Raw genomic sequence first — 27143 nt, 5'->3', positions numbered from 1 at the left:
AATGTGCTGAAAGCAGGAAAAAATAATGATCACCTAGGATGGCAAGGATGGGCACTCTTCATGGACTTAGGAAATTGCAGATTTTTATGATCCATCCAAAAGGCACTAATACCTCCAGTGAGCAAAGGCTTCTTTGATGACCAGAAGCTCTCAATTTTAAATAGTTTAATTCTTCTCTGAATTCATGCGGGTCCTGGAGTAGAAAGATACTGGGTGTAAGGCTGCTTTCTTCAGTTTACTGAAAGCAGCCTTTTTTTCTGGCCCATATTAAAATGGGATTCCTTACTCGGCGTGGTCCTTTATTGGCTTAATAATATCAGAAAAGTTTGGTACGACATTTAGGTACAAATTTAAAAAGCATGCCAATGTTTTGCATTTCCTTCACATTCTTAGGCTGGGCCATTTTTGCACTGCAATTAGTTTGTTAGGGACCATGCTGATACATTTTTCAGAAATACTAAACCTAAGAAAGTTACTTCAGAGACTACAAAAGCACATTTATCTAATTTAGCTTAGAGACAATGTTTTTTAGACACTATCCTGCTTCATGGAGTTGTATGTGATACTGCTATTTTCTAAGAAAATTAAGATATCAAAAAGGTAGATGACGACATAAGCTTCTGCCATAGGACTCTTACTATGGGGGTGACACTGCTGAGTTTAGGGCGGCAGCACCACAGCGAATGGGTAACTGAGTCAGTCCCACGCCGGATGGAAGTTGTCGGCCTGACTGCATCGGTGAGCTAGCAGCTCCTCACCCAAACCTAGAAGTAAAGGTGATTTGTGGCAGGTTGGAAACATGGCACTCTGACTCCTCAGAGAAGTCATGGTGGAACAGATCATACCACTTTTTCTCAGTTGCACAAAGTCTCATACATGCGAAGGCAGACAAAGAAATACAGAATAAGTTCCCATGCAATTACTGAAGTAACTGCATCCTATGATAAAAGACATGAGCTGTGATTAGTAGGAAGATGAAACACAATGATTTGAAGAATTGTTACCTACACCCTAATGTCAAACATGAAAGCATAGTAGTGTTAGCCCTTCTTCCTGTTCCAGTCTGTGGAAGGAGCCCTGAACCCAAACCTTTAAGAAGGCAAGGGTCAGCCTGTTGTTCTCATGGCAGTTCTCCCGGTTGGCTGGAAAGACAAGGTCAAGATCAGTGAAGCTGTCGACGAAGTGGCGCACAAAATGAGATGGATGGCTGGAATGCCCCCTCCACCTTTCTTTGGCCTATGTGGTGTTTATATAACAAAACATGTGTTATGAGAACAAGCCAGACGTGATAGTATGTCTATGGTTAGAAGGTTGACTCCGTAACTCTTGGATCGGCAATACTAGGTAGACTATTGTGTATAGACATGACAGCCTTGAGCAGGACACAAAGTGAAATGCGTACAAAGGACAGATTAATGTAGAACACAAACAAATATGTTTTCTAAGAAAGACTATGGGCCTAAGAGCTAACATATGGGTGCCCAATCTAGGTGCTAAAAGGAACACACAACACAGCCAGTATGTCTCAACTATGTTAATTATTAGCTGTTGATAGGCCTTCAAGACAATACATCACCCAAACACCATGACTAGATACACAAAATGTCATTAACGTCTGTTAAAGTTTATCCATCCATTGTCTTCCACCCATCCTCTCTTTTAATATTTACTATATTATAGGTTCCTTAAATCCAGTTGGTTAAAACTTTATCCGATTTGATTTTCTCTAGTTAAACAGATATTAACAGCAGAGGATAACAGTAGCAAATGGTGATTGTGTTTAATTCCCCATAGTTTATACAAGGCCTATAATTTCCTTCGTGTTTAGGAATAAAGAAGATAGGAGCCCCAGCAGGAGACTTCTTGTCACGATCTGTACGATGCTTCTCACCTTTGACTGATGAATTTGAATGAGCACACATTCTTCTGCTGGTTATGGATAGACCAAGATAAGGGCGACCCTTTCTAGTAGCCACGCTGCTGCTTGTCAGAAAAACGCCTAAGCAGACCGTACCCTCGAGAAGGAGTCCCAGAGGAAGAAAAAAACCAAAATATGGGAAAAAAACTCAAAACAGGAACTCCTGAAAAATAGGAAAATACTTGAAAAATACTTGAAAAAATCTCAATCAGAGCAACAGGAACTGGAGAAAAACACTACGAACAGGAGCGAAGATCACCACCAAGAGGAAGTGTTTGCAACGCAAAGCAGATCAGGACTGAGTGACTCATATACTGGAAGACAGGAAGTGACAACACAGTAAAGAGGAAAAACACAATATTGGATTGGGAAAGACCCATAGAAAAGAATGGTAAAAAAGTAGCAGTATAAGAGAAAAAGTCATGCTGGGAAAAAAGAACAGAAGAGGACAACATGAAACCCAGCAAGAAGACAGTATAAACCAGGAAAAAAGGAAAAAAGACAAGTGCACAGAAAACAAAAGAAAAGAAAAAGAGTCCACAACCGACAAGCAAGAAGAAATGCTATAGAAACAGATAAGAACGACACGACCAGGAGCACGGAAAATGCTTCCTGGAACGCATTGTCAATGTTGAGCAGAAACGCGGAGGACGGCGCTCCGATAATCGTAGTCGCGGTCAGACCTCTGCGGGAAAAAGTGACACTGTCGTTAAGAGGGGCGTCACACTTCTAGAACCTACTCTAAAGTACACCTGTATATTTACCCACTTGTATATTTAGTACTACACCTAGGTTTAAATGTATACTTTATTGGATTTGTGAGTCTAGATTTTTATGTCTCAACCACCCTCCCCAAAATCAGAGGGTGGAGCCCCTGCCACAAGATTTATGAGTTATCACTTGTAACTTTGCACAAGTAGGCGGAGGTGCTCACCGTGGCCCATGTGTCTCAATAGGAAAAATATATTAAGTCAATTATTAAATTGTATTAGTCTTTAAAATGATTAAAATATTTAAATCTACGTTATGAATGCAAATTAATTTTAGTATTTATTTTTAACCTAGAACTAATATCTTACACTTTTAGTGCAAATTAACCCATTAAATGAAATGTGATTTAAAAATAATTTAAATATATTACTTTAATTTCTAACTACATTTTAGCAACAATTAAACAACTAATTCTCCTTCCTCAGAAATATTTCTATTTTTGCTTAAAATGTAGTAATGTTTGTTGATTTGACTTAATTTATTTTGAACATTTTGAGAAAAGTTTAAAAGTTTAATCAAATTTGTTTTTAATTAGAAGGTTATTGTAAATCTACTAATCCAATGCTTAAAAACTGCTAGAAAAACAGACATTTGTTTGAGGTGAGCAGTTTTGTAGTGTCAGTGGTGTAGTAGAGTGTTCCCTGTAAAGGACCTATTCTCCACCTAAAACTTGTGAACTGCCCAAGGTTCGCTACTTCCTTTTTTTGCAAACAGACACAGACAGTCAGATACACACACACACATGTACAACTGTAAGACATAGTGACAGTCGACCCTGTGTAGTTATAGTTAGCTCAGAGTTTCCACAGCAAGAGTGTTTTCTGTTTCACTACTAAGTTTTGCTTAGTTTGGTTAATCTTAGCTAAACTTTCCAAAAACATCTATCCACCCCAGCTCCTTTCTGAAAAATGTTGTGCCGATTCTACATGAAGGAAAGGCCCCAAAACATCGATTTCCTATAATAATTCCCATAGAAATCTTTTCTCCCCAACTGAGGGAAACAGCTGTATGGAATTGCATCAAATTTGGCAAAAAATTACAACTTTACTAAGAAAGCATGCTTTTTGTGATTTGGTGTAAACCTGTTCAGTCGTTTTTCAGAAATTAATATTTGAAGAGGGACTCGGGTAGTGAATGAAAGGGTTAACTCTCCGAAAAAGTTAGGTATAATTGGACGGTTGTTCCTGCTAGAGTCCAGCAGTATTGCATAGATCGTGTACTGCAGGAGCTGGGCTTTCCCAGGGGGTTGGGCGAAGGGCCTAACCATAGACCAGGCTCTGCTAACAAAACCGGATGGTTGGGGTTAGGGTATGGCTACAGGCAAGGCCCTGTAGCCACCCTCGCTGCACACAGCTGGGGTCCTGGTGAGTTGGTCACATGACCTGGTTGCCTGCCAGGCTCTATGATCAACTCCTACAGTGCACAGCTGAAGGCAGTGGTTATTGGCTGTCTGTGATAGATCGGGTACAGGGCCTGGCCACAGGCGGGGTACAGTGGGGTTGGCCACACCTAGGGGTTTGTTACTGAGTTTTGCGATAGAAAATAAATCCTAAATAAACATTTTACACCAGTTTGCATCACCTTTGTGACTGAAAAGTGACACAAATTGTTACTACTTATGACATTGACGCTGTTATGAACATAAACAAAGTGGAACATTTTGTGTAGGGAACTGGGCCAGAATTACAAATTTTCTATTTGTTTAACAAAGACCCGACGGAAAGTATTGGGTTGGTATTTACAATCCAATGCAAATCGCAGTTTGCATTGGATTGTAATCCCAAATACTGCAGTGCAGTGCACTGCTTTGCATTACTTTGCTTCAAGGAGGTGTTCAGTTGGTGGCACGTGGGAGTTCCTGCGCATCCACTCATGGGTTTTTAAGAAAAATCATATCTACAAAGACCTGCAGACATAAATTTGCTCCAAAATCTAGCAACTCAGCTAAGGCTAGGGTAATGAGAAGAAATATTTGTTTTCTTCTTGTTTTTTTCCTCTTTGCATGTGTGTGCACTCTGCAGTAAATATGTAAAGAGGAAATTACCATTCATCATAATGCTGATCACAACGATGACACCTTTGCACTATAGTGCAAGGGTGTCTTTGTTGGCACACGGCAGCATAAAGCTTGACAGTGCAGGGAGAGAGGAAAACAGTGCTTTGTAGATATAGCATTGTTCTGCTCTCTTACCTTCACACAATGCAGCTTAGCAACTTCACTTGCTGCACTGTGTTGCATGATTTATTTGTAAATCTCTGCCTTTCAATAGAGGTCATGATTTTAAGGGAAATCCTTCAATACTAACATGTATACCCTGGGATTTGACTCAAAACATTACACTTTCTGAATGTAAGCGTAACAAGGAGAAATGCTTTTATTTCTCCACAAATAGCCAACTTTGTTTGTGTTCTGCATTTTACTACACAGTTACAAAAATGTTAAAGCGTTGTGATTGCACTAGAAAGGTCCCCTTTCAATGCAGACACATGCTTAAACCAATGTACACTCTTCCGCTATGATGCAAGGGTATCTGCATTAGTTAATGGCACCCAAAAATCCACCAGTGCTAGGGGAGAAAAAAAGGTAAAGTATCTTGGTAGTTATGATGCCTTCTCTCTTTTTGACTTTGGCGGAACACACTGCACCATGTTTGTATGCTGAACAACATTGTGCCAATATATTTCCTCTTTAAAATTTGCTAACAAACTTTAGCATTATGACTCGGACATGTCAAAAAGATAACTTGTTTTTCTATTTTTTAACCAAAAATTGTGCTTCTAATAAGAGCCTCATTTTTCTTTTTGAACTATGAGCCATAAGCACCGAAGTACCGCTTTTTTCTAATAACACATTTTATTGTTTTATACATGAACAGAAACACAAAAACAACAACGCAATTGCGTCTGCTGCCCGAATGAACCTGGGTTCGAGCACAGGGCTTTAGATATGAGATATACAATGGTGCATTAATACAATACCATGACATACAGCATCTAATCAGGCCTACAACAGCACAGAATGCATCTCACTGATAGAATATATTTGCTCCGTGACAACCCAGAGGCAGATAACCAGCCCAGCGCACCCTGAGATGTTCAACTGAAGAGCCCATCACAGTGTGCCCAAATGCGCTCATATTTATGCAGAACCTCACATGCCTTGTATACCAGTTTTTCTATCTCTGCACAGTAGTCCATGCCCCTTAGTCACTGTGAAACCATGACTCCTATGAATGCAGACATTTTAGGATCTTTTGAAGTTCCTAGTTATTTGGTTGTGTCAGGAATCCCCTCTTGAGAAGAAAGTAAAGGCCCTGGGGATGTGGTTCTTAACCTTTTGACGTCTGTGGATCACAATGTATTAATTACTGGAGCAATCACTGGTATTATTGGAAGCCTGAGAACCTGACCTAACAATTTTCAATGATTCGAAAGGCAAAACAATACACAAAATATATAGAAATAAGGATTCATCAAAGAAATACACAGATGATGAAATGTTTCATTTCATTCACACCAATATATATATATATAAATCAATATTTGAATTTCCATGGGAAGTTGGAGGTTTTCTAAATTCAATTGAGGTCAATCATCATCCATATTATATTCTGTTTTATTCACTTACGCTGTTCAATGTGAATTGTTACCCTCCAATTTCAAATTTCTTCATATTTATAATACGTTTAAAAATTTCCAGTTTTACATTCTGCTTCTTTATTTATAGGCACTTAATTAATCTGTAAATATGATTTCACTTTCTAAGCAGTTGTAGCCCCCTGAGTATGATTTGTGAACCCCCAGGGGTGCCTGGACCACTGAGTAAGAACCACTGCCCTAGAGGAATGAAGCAGTACCCTGACATTGGTTATATGAGTACCACAGGAGTACTGTGGGACCAAGGAGACACCAAAAAATAATAATACAAATGAAAGCAACCATCTGATTGGCAATTCGGGAAACGCTACTCAAAAAATAAGTCCACACTGTTTAGAAAAAGGATCATTGGTGTTCTAGAGAGGCAGTTTGGTGTGAAAAAAAATCACTATACATCATTGCTGCATGAAGAAGTGCACACCCTGGGGCACTGATGATACCACCTACATGCCCTAGCACAGTTTCAGCATCTCAAGGTGATGACATTATTGTGGCTAAACATCTGCAGAACCACAGTTACCCAAGCCTTAAAAAAGAGTAGATGGTGTGGCAGTTTTTCTGGCTGTCACTTAGGCAAAAAAACATGTGCAAAAGAAGTCATGTGCATCTATTGCAAGCAGGTGCTCTATATAAGTGAAGCTGGCTAGTAATTAATGGAAGCGAATGGGTTGCGGAAGCACCCAAGGGCTTTGCATTCCAAAAGCATAGCTTTTGATGGGGTGCACAAATGTGAAGCAGCAGATGGGGAACAGACTGTAGCAGAGGAAGGCCTGCATCAACAGCAAGAAGAAGAGAATGAGCAGATGGAGCATTCTGATTTGCATGCACCTCCTAAAAGTTGTAACCACTGGAGAAACCCATACAATATTTTTTCCAAGGCCAGGGAAGATCACCTTAAGAAAAAACACAGATGTGAAAAATAAGAAAAAGCATTGCATAAAAATATGCAAACTTAAAAAAAAAGTAGCTCAAACAGTAATAGAACATTTAAAAACATTTTTCAAAAAGTTAAAAACTGTGTAAGCTCAGTTCCACCTTATTGAACTCAAAATACTGCACCACACGTACCTTACGAGGACATGGCTATTCAAACTGGGGCTGACAAGCTCAGGGAGTTTCCTGCGGTGCAGCAGTGGCGTAGCGTGGGGGGTGCAGGGGGGGCCGGCCGCACCGGGCGCAACATCTGGGGGGGGGGGGGCGCGCTCGCACTCGCGAGTGCTAAAATCCACGGGTTAGGGGGCGCAAATTACTTGCCTTGCCCCGGGTGCTGACAACCCACGCTACGCCACTGCGGTGCAGTGCTGCTAATGTGGACTTACTATGCACCTTCTGGAACTGTCCAGTCCTATCACACTTCTGGGAGAGGGTGCTGAGGACTCTGGGGGCAATGCTGGACTGGAGGCACCCCTAGGGAACTGAAACTTGTCTTATTACATATTGCAGAAAATGTGGAGGGTAAGTGATGTCAGAGGACGCTGCTCTGATTGGGACTGCTTGTGGCCAAGTGTGACATTGCAAAGGAGTAGAAGAATGCTGGGACCCCATCCTGGGAAGGATGGACAAAGGGCATGGATTTCTGGATAGGGCTAGAGCACCCAGTATATCAGGTTAGGGGGTGGCCCAGGAAGTATATAATGATTTGGAAATACTGGGCGGAACACCAAGGGGTTTATACTGAACCTTGCCAGTCTAGGCCTTGGACCATGGACAATGTGTTACGCTCCTTTGAGATCGTACCACACTGAGGCGTAAAAGCTGGATTTTACTGACCTAATAGCCAATTGGCTTTTATGATAATATGGTTGAAGGGGCTATTGCTCTCTGTATTTCTGGTGACTAGGTATAGTGCTCGGAGCGGAATTGTATAGTGATGATGATGATTGGATTGTTTGTTTATCTTGTGTGTTTTGTGCCAGACATGGCACTTGTTTTGACTAAAATTCCTATAAAAAAGTTTTATAAAAAACTGTGTAAAAACAACACAAAATAAATATTCTGATATACTCTGTATCCAGTCTCCACTTCACGCAACCACAAGAGTAGGTCTGGTTGAATGCTTGCTTAGTTTTGGGCAAAATGTCTAGCCAGAGATCACACCTTGTGCCCAAACCCTACTGCATATGGCGTTACACCATGTGCAGTGGGGTACCCCACGTGAGGAAGCAATTACACATGGTGCATTTAGAGCACGATCACAACACCCCAGAAATCTACTCAAAAAACAAAAGTTAAAGTGACCTTATTGTTAGGTAAGAACAAATCCTTTAAATAATGTAAAGAAAAAACTGAAATTCAGTGGAAAGCAAAGGATAAAGTGATCTTGTCGTTCTGTACTAAAGTGACTCAAGAACTAATGTTTAAATACCGAGAAAACACAGAATGTTGCCAGTAATATTTTACTTAGCTAATTGTAACTTGTCATTTGAGATGTCATCAGTGAGCAGTCATCAGTGATGGCATTTAACATGAGTAATGTAATATATGATGTCATAAACAGTGCATGAGGGGACGGTCGCACTGAGTAGTTACAGTTAAGACCATATTTCCTTAGAAAACTGATTTTTTATTTTGCTAATATCTTTGACGGTGTTTCACGAATCTCTGCCAATCTTTTTTTTTAAAAATAAGACTCATTCACCTCAGCTTCTTCCTGGAAAATTTCAGGGTGATCTGTCAAGTGGGGGCAGAGGAAAAGGGGGAGTCCCAAAGCGTGTTTTCCCCATGCAGTTTCCTTTGGAAAATTGAACAGCAATACTGCAAAAATGGCTGAATGGAATTACATCATTTTTGGCAGAAAGCGAGATCCTGATCTAGAAAGCTTATTTTTGTGATTGCTATGAGTTGGTTCAGTTGTTTTTGAGATTGAAATGTATGTATATTTCACACCTCATAGGATCCATTGAGCAGACAGTTCAAAAGATAAGATCTGATTAGGTGCCATGACATCAACAATGATGTTGCGGCAGCCATTTTAGGACTCAGACTCAGTCCCCTGACCTAAAACAAAGGTACAAAAATATATAGGTGGACATTATAGGACTAGCCTGAGCCCCCAGGGCCCCCGATATTTAATATGACAGGACCACAGATCCGCGGATGATATAGCTATAACTCATGTCCTAAGTAACTAGAACTCGTGCCCTCTCCATGCACTGACAATTATCTCACATATTCCATCACGCATGACATGTTCTATGACATTATTGATAACACCACTGCAACATCTGAATGACATAATTGATGACAACACTGTGCATGGTGGGGCGTGAGTTATAGTTAGAACTTGAGGTATAGTTATTTGACATAACTATAACTGATGAATTTCATAGTAGTCGCCACTGGGTAATTATAATTAGGTCAGCACTTCCATAGGTAAGGTGCTTTTTGATTTGCTAAAAACTGAATAGTTTTGCTAATACATTTGGCGCTGATTGAGGAAACTTCACAAAACTTGCCAAAAAAGTTTCACTTCAGTTCCCTCCCAGATAGATTTGGGGTGATCCATCAAGCAGGGGCCGAGAAAAAAGGATGATCCCAAAAATAAATTTCCCCATGCATTGTCCATAGACTTCTGCCCGAAGCATTTTTGCAAAAACTGCTGAATAGAATTTCGCCACATTTGGAAGCTAGATCCTGGTTCATAGATTGTGCCGATTATTGTAAAGAAGGTGTGTCCCCCCTCGTCTTTTTTAAGTGGATTTGGCCTGAGGGGTTGGGGTCACCTGAGGACTATTAAAGCTCAAGGAGGGGGCAGCATGGGCTTCCTCCCCTTTTTATTGCATTTAACCCTGGTTTGGGGAAGCGTCCTCCCTCCTCTTTTTTAATACATTCGGTTCAGGAGATGGTGTCCCCAGTGCCTGTGAATGCTTGGTGAGAAGGGCTGCGTGGCAACCTTCTCCTTTTATTTTCATTTGGCCCTGAGGCATGGGATCCCTGGGGCATAATACGCCTCTGTAAGGAGGAGTTTGCTGCCCCTCCTCTTTCTACTTGAATTTGGCCCTGGGCGGATGGGTTCCTCTGGCCTAATGAGTCTCAAGGATGAGGGGTTCATCCCCTCCTCTTTTTAATGATATTTGGTCTGAGGAGATGGGGTCTTTGGGGCCTATTGAGGCTCGGGGAGGGGGGCTCTGTGCCCCCTCCCCTTAATATATATGTTTTGGCCCTGGGTAATGGGGTCTTTGGGGGCACTGTTGGCTTGGGGAAGGGGACTGTGCACTCCCTCCCCCAAGCATACATGGTTTGGCCTTAAGGGATGGGATCCCCAGGGCTGCTATTGGCTCGGACGGGGGGGGTGCATCTCCTCTTAAAGGGCCTGTGAGATTGGGCTCATGGGACACCTAATTTCTTGGGTAGCTATATGCCTCCCTCCTCTGTACAAATATAATTTGGCCCTGGGGAATGCAGTCTCCAGAGCCCAGGGTCCAATGACCAACCCAGCGCCACTCATGTGTAAGGCCATGTGCAGCATGGGGTAAGCTGCAGGGCCTGTCTGTATGCTCCTTGGTGAATCCCCTACTGTGCATGGCAAAAGTTCATGTGCAGTGGGGGTTGGCTGCCTGTGGGGGGTTGGGCACAGGGCTTGGCTGCAAGATAGGCCCAGGGGCAAACCCCCCTACATGCATGACCAAAGCCCATGCACAGCAGGGGTTTGCTTTACTTCTGGTAACAAAATTGTACTTTACGTAAACCCTAGAAATTCACTGCTGTCATTTGAGAGTTCATCATTGATGGCATAAATGATGCCACACAACATGTCACGAGTGAAGTAATATGAGGTCATAAACAGTGCATGGCAGGGGTGCAAGGGAATCTGTGTGGGTTAAACACAAGCTTTATACGATCAATAGATCATCAAAGCGAATATACAATAAATAATAAAATCAGAAAGTTGAAAAATACAAATCATTAAAACCATGTAAACAATACACAATAGAACAGCTGGACCCCACTACGACAGTTAAAAGGAAGCTTAACCACTCAAAATTAAAACACATTGCTGATAACAGAGTTACGTATGCGTCATGCTGCTAGCAAATACTTGCTGACAGCTTGTATTAAAACCTTAGAATGGTGAGTTTTTAAAATTCTCAATGCAGAGGCACAGTCTCTTATTCCCATTTCCCGGCAAATGTTACAGATCCACTTAGACCTGGGGGAAGAATAAGCGGGGCAAAAAAACATAAAATGTTCAACTGTTTCAGGTGTTGTGCCACATACGGGACATATATCGGTTGCTGTTTTTGTACCCCATCTACACATCAACGACTTCAGCGGCAACAACCCAAAACGGAATCTGGCATCTAAACTTTTGCCTAAGATGTCGGGTATGATGTCTAGGTATGGTTCAAATTGGGGGTACCATTTAAGATCTATAAAGAGATCAGCGAGTAATGTAGTCATACATAAGACCAGTACACTCGCTTCAGCATTTTGGAGTGGGCTTTCTCAAGTTTGTGGGGTTTTTCCCAAAAATCTCCAAGGCCCAGGTTGCTAAACCATTTAGATACATGTTTTACCCAGGGAATAGAGATTGAATTAGGGCACTTTAGCAGGTCTAAAAGTGAGGACTCATAGACGTCCAGCTCTGGAACGGTCCATAGCCTCACCCAGTATAGAAGTGTTCTTAAAGTGATTAGGTCGGCTATCCGTCTCAGGCTGAAATTTAAAAACAATGGAATCAGCGGAGTGCTGGAAGGGCAAGCACATAGAGCCCTCACAAAGCTATTCTCTCCAATGGTTAACCTATTGCAGTCAGAAAAGCCCCAGACCTCCGCACCGTAAACAGCAGCACCCTGCGCTCTGGCAGTATAGATCTTAATTGCCGGGGAGACAGTTTTTTATGTCTTACCTCGAAGAAAACGCAGGATAGAGGCTGCACCGTGCTGCAAACAGCCAACACTTTTATTTACCTGTTCTGCCCAGTGCAAGTTATCAGTGAGCCTTACACCCAAATAGTCAATAGAGCAGACCTTATCCAAAAGATCGCCTTCTAAGCGGATGATGCATTTCTTCCGCATCCCAGAACGGAGTGCCATTAACTTGGTTTTCTTGTGATTCAACTCTAAGCCGTAATCTCGGCAAAAATAGTTAAATCTATTGATAAGAATTTGTAGGCCCATAGGGGATTTGGAAATAGGGAGGGAATCGGCTGCAAAAAGAAGAATCGGAATTTTATGAGCGCACAGGGAAGGAGCATCATTTTGGCATGCCATTAGGGCCTGTACCACCTCATTAATAAAAATAGAGAATAAAAACGGTGCCAACACACAGCCCTGGCAGACACCCCTATTTATGGGGATTTTGTCTGTTAGTTCGCCTAGGTTGCCCCATCTAACTTGCGCATATGTGTCTTCGTGCAGTCTTTTCAAGAGTTGGATTATGTTAGCTGGAGTCCCTATTTTATGTAGCACCCTCCCATACCTTCTCCCTTGGAACCAGGTCGAAGGCTGATCTCAAATCAACAAAGGCGATATATAGGGGTTGTTTTGCAAGTGCTGTAGATTTCCAATACAGCACGGCCAGCCTGAAGACCTGATCCACTGTACTGATCCTGGATCGAAACCCTGCTTGAAGAGGAGAAAGGATCTGTTGGTCCGTGGCCCAATTAGTTAATCTGCCTAGAAGTTGCTTGGCGAAATGTTTTTGAAGATTGTCTATGAGACTAATCAGCCTGTAGTTTGCTGGGAGGTTTGCATTACCCTTTTTGTAAATGGGAATAATTTCAGCACCCTTCCATGTCGGGGGGATCTGCCCCCTTCAGTAATTTTGTGGGAGAGTGCATTAATATACCAGGTCCAAATTGCTGGCTCGGAAGTATACAAGTCCCCCAGAATTTTATCTGGACCTGGAGCTTTCCCAGATTTTAGCGAGCGGATGGCCTCAGCACTTTCTTCAATAGAAAAACAGATGTGGCCCTTATAAGTCTGTGGGCCCCCTTCTGTGGAGACCAAGCCGGGAACCACATCCAGGGTGGTGGGGGGATTACTACCCTCTTCCCGGCTAACGGGGGTCACAGGGGTGTCAATTTTATCATAAAGGAAGTGTTTGATCCATCTTTCAGGCTGTATATGGTTCCTTAGGCTAGTCCTACCCTCTTTCCCTCGCTTACAGAACAATTCCCAGAACAACTTATTATTGTTGGATTGTGTGGCGTCCAACAACTCCTGCCAGGTTGTTTCTTCCCAGGATTTTTTAGCTCGGGTGGTGGATTCCTTATAAGCACATCGAGCTAGTTGTATCTCCCCTGGGATCCCTTCCATAATGGCGTTTTTTAGTCCTGTCCTTGCCCTATGGCAGGAATCATCAAACCATGAATTGGTAGGCGAGGTGCCTCCTTGCTGTCTTGCTCCGACCTTCCTATAGAAGATACTTTGCAATCTGGTGACCATATGTTCGTGTATACATAGAAGTGGAATATCATTAGAATCACAGTCATGGAATGGGGCCAAGTTGTCTATAAAAGCTAGGTAGATTTCACATAACAAGTAGGGATTCGAGAGCACCATTGGCCACCTGACCTTCTTGGATAAGTTATTCAAGGTGGGAGTGGGGACCATAGTAACTTGGTTATTCAAGGTTCTACCAAAAACATCCCCTGATATGGAAAGTAACAAGGGATAGTGATCACTTTCACATCTAACATCCACCTTCATATCTCTCAACAGGGGCCACAATCTCACATCCACTAAAAAATAGTTGAGTACGCTTGTGGATGTGCCTCGTTTAAAAGTGGGGGCGGTATCCAAGTCAGAGGGCATACGACCATTACAGGCCCTAAGATCGTACTTCAGACAAAGAGAAGCCAACTGAGTGGCAGCACAAGAGTGACGACAGAAACGATCACTGGTCAGCTGTGCGATCCCCCATGTTTGATCTTCTTCCTCTGTGAGACCAGTTAATAACACAGAGGGTTCAAAAGTACAATTTACGTCCCCAGCTATTATCAAGTAAGATGTTGGTTGTAGAGTATCTAAAAAATCAAGTAACTGGTTTAAAATCTGAGATTCTACCCCTCGAGATACAGATCGGGCATAGACATTGATAAAAATTACATTAAAACTCTGTTGAAACGTAATTTGTAAACCCATCAGATCTGGACAGTCAAATTTTAAAATCTTATATTCGCATTGCACGTTTTTGTTTAATAACATCAGGAGACCCCCTTTTGCTCGACCTGTCGCCTTTACAGATGGTTGGGCAGCCAAGTTGAAGGAAAGAAACCCATCAATGGTGATCTTCTCCTCAGCCCACGTTTCTTGGAAGAGGCATATATCTTGGGTGTTTATATATGAACACCAATCAGTATCATCTAATTTCCTCCCAAGACCAGCTAGGTTCCATGGCATAATGGCTAAGCCTTTTATCTTGGAGACAGCACTAGGTAACTGGGAGTCGGTCTTCTCTGGAATTAACTCATTTGTGGTAGATCCTTCGAAGTTTGTCAAGAATGAGTCCTCTGGATTGACCCCTGAGGTTACTTCCTGAACTGTGGCCAGTCATACAGGATTGGTCTGAGTGGAATTACCACACCCCAGTTGGTTTCTTGTAACATTGCAACATATGTGACTATCATCTGGAGCCTGATCTCCTTCCTCTAATACTGTCTCTAGGGTAATACCACCCTTCCTTCGTCCCATTAGAAGGTGGGTACGTTCATTAAATGCAATGAGGCTCTCGACCAAAGTTCTATCATGGAACTCAATTGAGATTACATTGTGATTCAGCCCTAGGGGGCTCCACCGATTAACTTTGAAAATATCCGTGCGTATAACCGATAAGCAGTTCCGTTGGTGTCGTAGCCAGTGAATAACCTTGTTAACCCTGGACTCATGGTCCTCAATAAGCCCCGGTACCAGCTTCGGGACATAATTCAGGAAAAGAGTGTTGGACCCATACTTGGGGCCTTGAGCATTTGGCAGTATAAATGAGCCGCAAGGGGCTCTCTCTGAGGGAGTATCACAAGTGGAATCAGAGGGGAATATGGGTACGAGTGGCCTGCTAACATTACAAGGAGCACAGACCCCCTTGCATGGTAAATTGTCAGACACTTTACACCTCTTGGTTGACAAATAGTTTGAAGAATCTCGGGGGTGGCCATTGTGGGCAATGTGAATTGTCGTAGTGGTCCCCTCAATGGATACATTTTTATTGCCTAATTGCTCGGATGAGGGGTTATCTACAGGGCATACCAAATTCACGTCTGGGCCAACCCTGTATCCCCTTTTCCTTTGATGGTCGATAGCTTGACCCCCTTGTGCAGGCCAAGTGGATGAATTTGAGTCAATTACTATATGTCCACCCTTTGCCCCTTCATCTCTTGAGAAGCATTTGCATCTACACACTAGCCTTTCCTGGAGAGTTTTTGCCAATTGCAGCACCAGGGACCTAACTTCATCCACTCTCTGGAGAACGAGGGAAACATTGGGCTCAGTGGGGAGATGCTCCAAGGGGGAGCAGAGATGGGAACTAATGAACAAGGGGGATCCACTATATTAAGGTCAATTGCAGGTGGTTCGTGGGCCCTAGGTTTTTCATCCTCTTCAGCTAGGACCTCGAACCGATTCCTGCAGAGTAAATTTGGAATCAATTTTATAACAGGGCTCAATGGAAAAGCTGGAGTAGGTGTACTTCCCTCCACATCCGCTTGGAGGGACCCACTTCTGGATGAGGGATCGCTGGCCATAGTTAATAAACCTTTGGAAGGGAAAGGAGTAGTATTATAGGTTGTTTGTGGGACCACTCCACTGTTGGTCAAAGCAGGATCTGCGACGTGTTCCTTCATCTTTTTTTGAAAGAAATCTTGGATCCTCCCAGGGTGAACTAAAACGTTTTTTGGAGGCGGGGCTCCATTATTGCCCACTGTACAATTTAAGATTGCCTCCACCTCTTCAAATAACTGGTCAATCTCCTCAAAGGGTTTGTGGCTGTTTCCTTTGGTCTTAGTAGCTAGTTTTAAAGAGCTCTTTTTCTGCTTTTTACAGTCAGTTAAAGGATCCAAAGGATCCAAAGCTTTCCTCTTCCCCATGTTGCCGGAGAGGTAGCGACTACACAGTACCAGACAAGATATAAAATATTATGAATCTTACTTGGTGAATGAGTCAAGGAAGAAAGAAAGTGGGCCCAGCCCAGCCTCAGTCAACCGTAGACGGGCCCGTCTTGGCCCGGTCTTGGCCCGGGCACGCGCCTGCGCGCATCCCTCATCCAGCGAGGGGCGTGCCTTTTTGTAGCTGGAGTGGAGGCGGGCCGTGCAGGATGAGGCGTCCGTGGAAACCAGGCCAGTTTCTATGCGTCCCGCGAGGGGTGCGCCTTTTTGTAGCTGGAGAGGAGGCGGGCCGTGCAGGAAGAGGGGTCTGTGGCAACCGGGTCAATTTCAATGCGTCTCGCGAGGGGCGTGCCTTTTTGTAGCTGGAGTGGAGGCGGGCCGTGCAGGAAGAGGCGTCCGTGGCAACCAGGCCAGTTTCAATGCATCCTGCGAGGGGCGCGCCTTTTTGTGGCTGGAGTGTAGACGGGACGTGCAGGAAGAGGCGTCCGTGGCAACAGGGTCAATTTCAAGGCATCCCGCGAGGGGCGCGCCTTTTTGTAGCTGGAGTGGAGGCGGGCCGTGCAGCAAGAGGCGTCCGTGGCAACCAGGCCAGTTTCAATGCGTCTCGCGAGGGGCGCGCCTTTTTGTAGCTGGAGTGGAGGCAGGCCGTGCAGGAAGAGGCGTCTGTGGCAACCGGGTCATTTTCAGAAAGAATCTGTGTGTTTTTTTGAGTTTAGAAGGTTAAGTTGGCACCAACATAGGCACCTAACTACAATGTCACTTTAACCTTTGTTTTTTTCAGTAAATTTTTAAGATTTCTTTTAATGTACAGTAAAATATAATAACAATTCCTAACTATAATGTCACTTTATCCTTAGTTTTTTTTCAGGGAAACTATTTAGTTCAAAACTTTAAGGTGGCACTGACTTATTCACCTAACTATAATGCCATTTTGGGGGGCGGAGCTAGCCTGCTGGAAAGATGGCCATCAGTTTGTGAGGCTCTGCCGGACTTAGGGCTTTATACGTAAATGTATCCTGACGTGGCGGTGTTAGGGAGGCCCCCTGTACCGGGAGCCCTCCAGATTACTGAGGTGTCTTCGCCTGCTGCCGGATTTCAGTGGGATGACGCAGAGCGGGCTGGGCTGGGGCGGACCTGCAGTGGAGACCTGCCGTGGAGGCCTGTCCGGCCACGAGGACTGCTGTGCGCTCATGTGGGCAGCTGAAGGAGGCCTTGGTGCCCCGCAGTGCGGGGTGTGTGGAGGGCGCTTCCAGGGGGAGGACCATCAGCGGTCGCTTCGGGCCACGGCCCCCCGGAGAGAATTCTGGCCTGCCCTGGGCTCAAGGTACGCGGCCTGGAGGTGGCAGCCGCGTGGCCTGGATGGCTGAGCCTGGCCCGCGTTGGAGAGGCGCAGGTGGCTGTCGCGCTCTGCTCCTTTGGTGGTGGCTGGCGGGGAGGCCTAGGCACCCCGCGTGAGTGGGACGTGCCGTGAGTGCTGCCTGGGGGGGGACCTTCGGCGGTCGTTTCGGGCCACGCCCCCCGAGTACGTGACTTGGCCGGCCCTGGGTTTGGGGTGCCTAGTGGTGGCGGCCACGCGGTCTGGGCGGCTTGGTGGCGGCCGGGGGGGGCCCTAGTTCGGCGCTCATATCGGGGTGCGGGCCCCCTGTCATTCCATGCTGTGGTGCTGCTCGGTGTGGCCGGAGGCTGGGTCCTGAGCATTGGTTGCCCCGTTTCTGGACTGCTTGGCACTGGGCTTTGCTGGTGGGCCCTGGGGCCTTGTTCGCCGGCTGAATCGGGCCAGAGGGAGCGGCTTGGGACACCTGGTGCCGCCTTGGCCTCATTGAGGGTTTTTGAGGCCTTCTGTCTTTGGACTGTGGTGTGACCTTTGCTGGCTGCGATGATGGAGACAGTTGAAGATCTGATGGTAGTGTTGGTGGTGTGGTGGAGTTCCTTGGCGCCTTTGCAGAGTTTATTGAGTGTTTTGAGGACCTCTGACGCTCACCTGGCTTTGACTGGGCGCTGCCTGGTTGGAGGTGGTTGAGGGTTTTGATGGTGGCCCTGACTAGGGCCTGAGCTGTTCGCTTGAATTGGCTGGGCACTGAAGCTGACGATTTGCTGGTGGCTGGCTCCCCGGTGCAGTACATTATGGGTAAGGTGGAGCATCGGCAGGCGAAGCTCTCTTTTGATGGTGGTAAGCATAAGGGGGGCACCCCGGGGCCATCAACTGGAGAGGCCATCAACTGGAGAGGTACAGATGGAGGAAGGGGCCTCGGATACTTCGGTTCGGTCCATGTTTTTGGATCTCAAGAGTAGTTTGCCGGGCATCAAAGCCAAGCTGGACCACTTGACAGAGCAGATGGATCGCATCCGTGCCCGGGTGGATGAGCATGATGCCCGTTTTGAGCAGTTTGAGTCGCGCACCTCAGAGCTGGAAGACCAGGGACATGGTCAGAGAGAACGATTGCTACAGATGGAGCGGGTCCTGGAGGTTACCAGGAATAAGAATGAGGATTTGGATGCGCGTTCCAGCCGCAATAACGTCAGGATGCTTGGTCTTCCTGAATCTACGGACATGGGTAGAATGGAGGACTTCATGGAGAAGCTGCTTGCTGACTTGTTCCCGGGCGAGCTCTCTCGCATGCTGGTGGTGGAGAGGGCTCATAGATCGCTGGGTCCTCGGCCTCCCCCTGGGATCCCGCTGCGTCCTGTTATCTTCCGCCTCTTAAACTATCGTGACCGGGATAATGTGCTGCGACTGGCCCGTGAGCGCCGCCCAGTGCTATACAGTAACACAGAGTTATCTTTTTTTCCTGCTTATACTCCGACTGTGCAGGTGGCACACAAGGCATTTTTGCCGGTTAAGCGCTCATTAAGCTTGACAGTGGCTCGTTTTTAGCTTATTTACCCGGCGACACTTCGGATACAGTATGGTGGCACTCTGCATTTCTTTACGGACCCGAAGCTGGAGGGCAAGTTTGTTAAAACGCTTCCGTGGCGGGCTGTGACTAAGGGGACTGGTGATGCTGGTCCGGAGCGGGCGAATCTCAGTGACACTGATTGACTGCCTCTGCGCTGTGACACTGCTGGAACCTGGCTCCTATTTGGAGCGTTTGGTGTATTGGTTTTCATTTCCTTTTTTGAAGCTGCTATGTCTGCATCTTTGTTTTTCTTTTAGGCCCTTCGTCCTTTCCGGCCTGCCTGCTTGCAGATGGTCAGGATGGCTAGCTCACAACCCATGGATGAGTCCCTTAATCATGTTGTGGACCCCTGCATGTTCTTTTTGGGGGTTGGGTGGGGGTGTCTCTGCTTTGACCCAGTTGGGGGGGTCAGTGTGGGTGGGGGGTGGTGAGTTCTTTGGTTCGGTGTTTCAGTGTTGAGTGGAGATATTGTTCTTGTCTCCTTGGAGCGAGCAGGGTTGGCAGGCGGCGACGAGTGACACGCAGGTGGGGCATTGGGATAGGTTGCTGGTTCATGGCAGGGACTGATGGCGACAGTTAATTGTCTTATATGGAATGTGCATGGCTTGAACGATCAGCGTAAATTGAGGCTCAGGTCAGCGTCACCAGATCGATATATGTATGCTCCTGGAGACGCATTTGGATAGTTCTATGATGCATCAGCTGCGGGCTGGGTGGATTGGTGAATGCCATGGTGCGGGGTTTTTGAGCTACGCTAGAGGAGTGGCGATTCTGATATGTAAGGGGCTGCAGTGGCGTAATCATCGAGTGATCGTGGATCCAGAGGGGCGGTATGTGTTGTTGAATGGCACCCTGTTGGATCGGCCTTGTCGGCTGGTGTCAGTGTATGGCCCGAATGTTGATGACCCTGGGTTTTTCTGCGAGGTGTGGTGCCTGATTGATACACTGGGAAGTGGGTCTGTGATTTGGGGAGGCGACTTCAATGTTGTTTTGGATCCTGAGCGTGATCGGGAGAGTGCGACTAGGCCTTGACATTCTGCTGCTGCGGCTGCGGCTGCGTTAAAGACTGCCATGTGTGATGGTGCCCTGGTAGATTTATGGAGGGTGAAGCATGGAGATCATAGAGAGGGCACGTGCGTTAACTATGTTCATAATAGCTGGTCTCGCTTAGATCGATGGCTGGGCGCTCGGATGTGGAGATGTGGACGAGGTCGGAGGATCATTTGGCTCGGACCCTCTCGGATCAGTCCCCGGTCAAGCTGCGGCTTTACATAGCTGGAGCCCCGAGTGCTGCGTTTGCCTGGCGTCTGCCACGGGGGGCACTTCGTGACGAGGTGTTTCGAGAAGAGATTCCTGAGGCCATTGTGAAATTCCTTGCTGAGAATCGCGGGTCGGTAGATTCTGCGAGTAACGCTTTGGGAAGCCTTTAAGGTGGTCATTCGGGGAGAGTGTCTTGCCAAGCAGCATGGGGTGCTTCGTGCTCTGCGGCGGGAGCTAGCCTAGTTGGAGGTGCGGATTTCAGAGCTGGAGACGAAATTGGTGGCAGACTGGGTGAGCGAGACGGTGGCAGCTCTACGTGAGGCGATCTCCAGATATGAGGAAGCCGCTCACCGAGAAGTCTGTTTTTTCGATAAATATGCCTGGGCCCGGCGTTATGGGGAAGGGGACAGGGCGGGTCGGACTCTGCCGAATATGCGGCGCAAGCCTTGGGCAAGTGGGTATGTGACCGGAATTGACGGGCAGGGGGGTGAGCGGGTACTAGGTACGGAAGGTGTAATGCAGGTTTTTTCGCAATATTTTGCGGATCTATACTCTGCTCCCTCTGAGCACAACCTTGATGCGGCGCAGGCTTACTTCTCAGAGATCAGTTTGCTTTGGTTTGAGGAAGCTCATAGGGCTTATTTTGAAGAGCCTTTCTCAGTGGAGGAGGTCAAGGCAGTTATCAGTGGGCTTATTTTGAAGAGCCTTTCTCAGTGGAGGAGGTCAAGGCAGTTATCAGTGGCCTGCCTGGTGAGAAGGCCCCGGGTTTGGATGGTTTAACTCCTGCCTTTTATAAGGAGAATGCTGATATTCTGGCTCCTTATTTGTTGAAGGTCTATGCTGAGGCTTTGGAGGCGGGATCTCTTCCTGCATCCTTGAGGGAGGCACTGATTGTTTCGATCCTTTAGCCGGGCAAGGACCCGTACAGTTGCGATTCGTACCGCCCACTCTCCATGATCAACGTGGACAATAAAATTCTTGGCAAGCTGTTGACGTTGCGCTTGCAACCCCTGATGTCGCGCTTAGTGCTTCCTGACCAGTCTGGCTTTGTGCCGGAGAGGTCGACGATGCATAATCTGCGTACCTTTTTCGCGGTGCTGGGTGGCCTTTCGGCAGACGATGAGGCTGCTGCTGTGTTTTCGGACGTGACCAAGGCGTTTGATTCGTTGGCCTGGCCATATTTGTTCGCGCTATTGGGCAGGGTGGGCTTGAGTGCCCGATTTATTAAATTGATTCGCTTGCTGTATTCGGATCCGGTGGCACGGTTGAGGCTGAATGGTTGTATTTCAGAGCCCTTCCCTGTGGCTCGGGGGACTCGTTAGGGATGCCCTTTATCCCCGCTCCTATTTGCTATCGCTATGGAACCGTTGCCAGCTTATCTGCGGCAGCATCATAATCATAGGGGTCTGCAGTTTCGGCAGCGACCGATGTTGATCTCGCTGTATGCGGATGATATCACGCTGTACGTGCGGGAGCCAGGTGTGAATATGGATGTCCAGCTGACTGAGGTCATTCGATTTGGCGGCTTTTCGGGCATCACGATGAAATGGTCTAAGTCGGTGGTGCTTCCCCCTACTAGTGGTACTGTCCGCTGCTCGTTGCGGTATCCAGTCGAATGGGCGGAGGGCCCGGTCCGGTATTTGGGAGTGTGGCTAAGCTGCGATGTAGAGATGTTGTGGCTTGCCAATTATGGTAGGTTTGTGGCCTGGCTGGAAGATAGACTGGAGGTGTGGCGTACGCTGCCGCTTTCACTCAGTGGGCGCATTGGCATTGCTAAAATGGTTGTCTTGCTCAAGTTTCTGTATCTTTTTGTTAACCTGCCACTGGTGCTCACTGTGAATTTCCTTAGGAGGCTTAGATCTGCTTTTGTGCGGCTGGTGTGGGTGGGCGCGCAGCCTAGGATTGCCTGGGAGAAGCTGACGCTGCTGTTCGAAATGGGGGGCCTTGCTGCCCTCGATCTGGAGCTTTATTATTATTGCGCGCAGGCCCACTTCGCGTATTTTTGGATTCATCCTATAAGGTATCTGCCTCAAGTCGTGCCTGAGAGTGATTTGGTCTGGCCGAATCGCCTGCCGAGAGTCCTCAGATGTATGTCTCGGACTCGTGCGAGAGGGATGGATACCATGGCGTGCACTTCTATGGCCTGGGCTGCTTTGGTGCGTAGATCTGGGACAGGTGTGCCTTTTGCCCCTGCGATGCCGGTGCGGGACGTGGCAGACGAGCGGATGTCTTGCGATGTTCGACTGAGAGAGTTTCTTGAGGCATCTGAGTTGTCATTACTGGGGGACTGGTTTGTGAATGAGTGCTTGCTCTTGCCGGAGGAGGTGCTGTGGGCTGGTGCTGACAGTCCGGTGCACAGGCTATATTTACCGCAGGTTTACACGATGCTCTGTGTGCGGTATCCTGGTCTCCCGGCCGTGCCTGAGATTTGTAGAGCGCTCAAATTGATATGGCGGGGGCAGTCTCCGCGAAGGCTTATTACTCGATTGTATGGGTGCATGCAAGAGCAGCGGAAGGTAGTGGCTGAGGTTGCTAAGGCTAAGTGGGAGCTGGATGTGGGGGAGGTGCTTACAGAGGAAATGTGGAGGAGCTGTTGTGCGCATATGCGGATGCTGCCGCCCAATTACAGGCTGCGGCTCATCCACTTTTAATTCCTGCACCGGTTGTACTACACTCTGCGTAGCTTATGTGCTATGGGTCTGCGGGCTGATGCATGCTGTGAACGCTGTCATGTTCCGGATGCTGATTTTCTGCATCTAGCGTGGAACTGTGCTGAGCTGCGTGCCTTCTGGGAAGATGTGATGCATGCAATTGCCGGAATGACGGGCTTGGTTCTGCCTTTCTCTCCTGTGTTGGCGCTGCTTGGGATGCTGGATGGGGTACCATCGGCTTGGAGGCGTCTGGTGGGCATGTTGCTTCTGTTGGTAAAGAGAAGGGTGGCGATGTGTTGGGGGCGAGGCAGGGCGCCGCGTAGGGATGACTGGTTGGGTGATGCTGCGTTCTGTCACGAACAATTGTAAATCTTTTGGGAGCTGGCCCCGCAAACTCTCGTCCTAGAGATATTTGGGCACCTTTCCGCGCTTTTTTGAACTCTCAGGGCTGAATGGTGGGGGCTGCTGCGTTCTATGTCACGCCACATTCTGACATTGCTTGGATTGGTTGGGATATCCTGCGTGTGATGTATGTACCGCCTGATGGTGAACCCTGCTGTTTATGTTTGCTCTGCCGCCTCTGCTTTGTTGGTTGATTTGTGTTGGTTGTGTTTGTACCCCAGTGAATGCTCGCGTGGTTCTTCCTTGTGGTGTGCTTCTTGCGGCTGTATTTCTGGATGGCTGGGAGGCTGCTGGTCTTGGTTGAGCTAGATTTGCTGAGATTCTTGATAATTGTAATTTGCCTCTGGCGGTTCCTTACGATATTATAGCACACCACTGTATTTCCTTTGTTTACTGTACTGCTCACAGGGCGGTTACTGGTGTTGTATTGTAAATTTTGCATAAATAAAAATAAAAAAAACTATAACGCCACTTTAACATTTAGTTTTTCCAGCAAATTTCTAACGTTTTTTTTAATGTAAAGTATATATATATATATATATATATATATATATATATATATGTATCTGTGTGTGTATGTATGTATATATATATACAGGGAGTGCAGAATTATTAGGCAAGTTGTATTTTTGAGGATTAATTTTATTATTGAACAACAACCATGTTCTCAATGAACCCAAAAAACTCAGTAATATCAAAGCTGAATATTTTTGGAAGTAGTTTTTAGTTTGTTTTTAGTTTTAGCTATGTTAGGGGGATATCTGTGTGTGCAGGTGACTATTACTGTGCATAATTATTAGGCAACTTAACAAAAAACAAATATATACCCATTTCAATTATTTATTATTACCAGTGAAACCAATATAACATCTCAACATTCACAAATATACATTTCTGACATTCAAAAACAAAACAAAAACAAATCAGTGACCAATATAGCCACCTTTCTTTGCAAGGACACTCAAAAGCCTGCCATCCATGGATTCTGTCAGTGTTTTGATCTGTTCACCATCAACATTGCGTGCAGCAGCAACCACAGCCTCCCAGACACTGTTCAGAGAGGTGTACTGTTTTCCCTCCTTGTAAATCTCACATTTGATGATGGACCACAGGTTCTCAATGGGGTTCAGATCAGGTGAACAAGGAGGCCATGTCATTAGATTTCCTTCTTTTATACCCTTTCTTGCCAGTCACGCTGTGGAGTACTTGGACGCGTGTGATGGAGCATTGTCCTGCATGAAAATCATGTTTTTCTTGAAGGATGCAGACTTCTTCCTGTACCACTGCTTGAAGAAGGTGTCTACCAGGAACTGGCAGTAGGACTGGGAGTTGAGCTTGACTCCATCCTCAACCCGAAAAGGCCCCACAAGCTCATCTTTGATGATACCAGCCCAAACCAGTACTCCACCTCCACCTTGCTGGCGTCTGAGTCGGACTGGAGCTCTCTGCCCTTTACCAATCCAGCCACGGGCCCATCCATCTGGCCCATCAAGACTCACTCTCATTTCATCAGTCCATAAAACCTTAGAAAATCAGTCTTGAGATATTTCTTGGCCCAGTCTTGACGTTTCAGCTTGTGTGTCTTGTTCAGTGGTGGTCGTCTTTCAGCCTTTCTTACCTTGGCCATGTCTCTGAGTATTGCACACCTTGTGCTTTTGGGCACTCCAGTGATGTTGCAGCTCTGAAATATGGCCAAACTGGTGGCAAGTGGCATCGTGGCAGCTGCACGCTTGACTTTTCTCAGTTCATGGGCAGTTATTTTGCGCCTTGGTTTTTCCACACGCTTCTTGCGACCCTGTTGACTATTTTGAATGAAACGCTTGATTGTTCGATGATCACGCTTCAGAAGCTTTGCAATTTTAAGAGTGCTGCATCCCTCTGCAAGATATCTCACTATTTTTGACTTTTCTGAGCCTGTCAAATCCTTCTTTTGACCCATTTTGCCAAAGGAAAGGAAGTTGCCTAATAATTATGCACACCTGATATAGGGTGTTGATGTCATTAGACCACACCCCTTCTCATTACAGAGATGCACATCACCTAATATGCTTAATTGGTAGTAGGCTTTCGAGCCTATACAGCTTGGAGTAAGACAACATGCATAAAGAGGATGATGTGGTCAAAATACTAATTTGCCTAATAATTCTGCACTCCCTGTATATATATATATGTATATATATATACATATATACGTATGTCCCCTGTGCACTATAGACATCCAGAAAGTCTTTATAGTCATCAGGCAATCCTGTTTCGATAGGGTCATATACTTATAAACAAGTTAGGGGTTGTTGCATCAGAGAAAAAGAACAAAGGTGTAACAATGGTGCCGACGAAGTGAAGAATTCAAGAAGATCATGCCTTCTGACCGCTTGATGGTTGGGTCATGACAGTAAAGCCAGTAAGTCCTTGGATAAACCTCCGACCATTCATGATATTACACTAGACGTCTTTCAAATTACTGATTGTGTTACCCTTACTAGAGTTTCAGTCATAGAGATTACATTTTTGGAGGTGAAAGCAGTTCCATCAACCCCAAAAGTATACTCAAATCACCTCTTTTTAATGAATATATTGTGAATATATTGAAATGTCTAACACTTTTGCCTGAAGGACCAGAATCAACTTATGCTAATAGGCCAAGAGGATATGTTTAGTGAATTCAACAATTCCAAAGAAATAAATGTGATTTCTCTGAGGCAGATCTTTCTGAAACAGGAGCATTTCATGCTGACCTGACTTTCAGGACTGAGCAAACCTCATTTCCTTCTAAATACTAGCAATTTCATACAAAATGACCAAACTGTCAACAATATAAACACAATCTTTCCCAGTTTCTTTTTTCTTTTTCAGTTTGATACAAAGGTTTGCCCATGTTTCCAATCTTCATTGGTTCTTCCTTAAATTCTTCCATCAAAAATGTGTTGGCCTTAAACAATGAGGGACGTTTATGTCTGGGTCTTCGGTGTAATTCTAATCAATTTTTCATTGAATGTCTATCTGTAAAATTAGGTCAATCAAAGCCTGGGATGATTCACCACCAATAACTGGGCATTTTTTAGATCTTCCCTTAAACCTTGATAAAAGGAACCAGCTACCTTCTCACCAGTCCATGCATACAGTACATTCAGTGATGAGTTGCTGAAACTGAGATACATAGCACACAAGATAACTGGAACCTAGACGTACACTCAGCAGCCCAGTTTGAGCTTATTGCATAGTTTGGCTTGTCCAAATATAGTCTGGATGTTTTTGATTAAAAATATTACAAAGTTCCAACCAGTGACTTCCATTAAGTATCAAGGATATATCCCACAGCATAGCATCTTTGTTCATTTAGGACAGAATAAAGCCTACCTTTGTTTTCCAGCCAGAATATATTGTGGCTGACCCGCAAAAGTAGGAGTACATTTTGTGAGGAAAGCCTGGAAGGTATGTGGGTCACCTCCATATTTATCCGGGGACGCTAGTAGAGTGCTACCCTCCAGTAACACCAAAAGTTTCCTTCCAGAAATCATATATATATTTCCCACCTTTGCCATTGG

General features: G+C 45.7%; 1 protein-coding gene across 4 annotated transcripts in view; it reads left to right on the top strand.

The window, feature by feature from the left end:
* Window positions 1-27143, top strand: part of XYLB (xylulokinase) — an 830291-nt gene that overhangs the window by 164267 nt on the left and 638881 nt on the right. The gene's annotated exons all lie outside the window — the stretch shown is intronic.

Source organism: Pleurodeles waltl, chromosome 10, assembly GCF_031143425.1.
Source record: "Pleurodeles waltl isolate 20211129_DDA chromosome 10, aPleWal1.hap1.20221129, whole genome shotgun sequence".
Classification (NCBI taxonomy): Eukaryota; Metazoa; Chordata; class Amphibia; order Caudata; family Salamandridae; genus Pleurodeles; species Pleurodeles waltl.
This window is presented reverse-complemented; position numbering and strand designations above follow the sequence as displayed.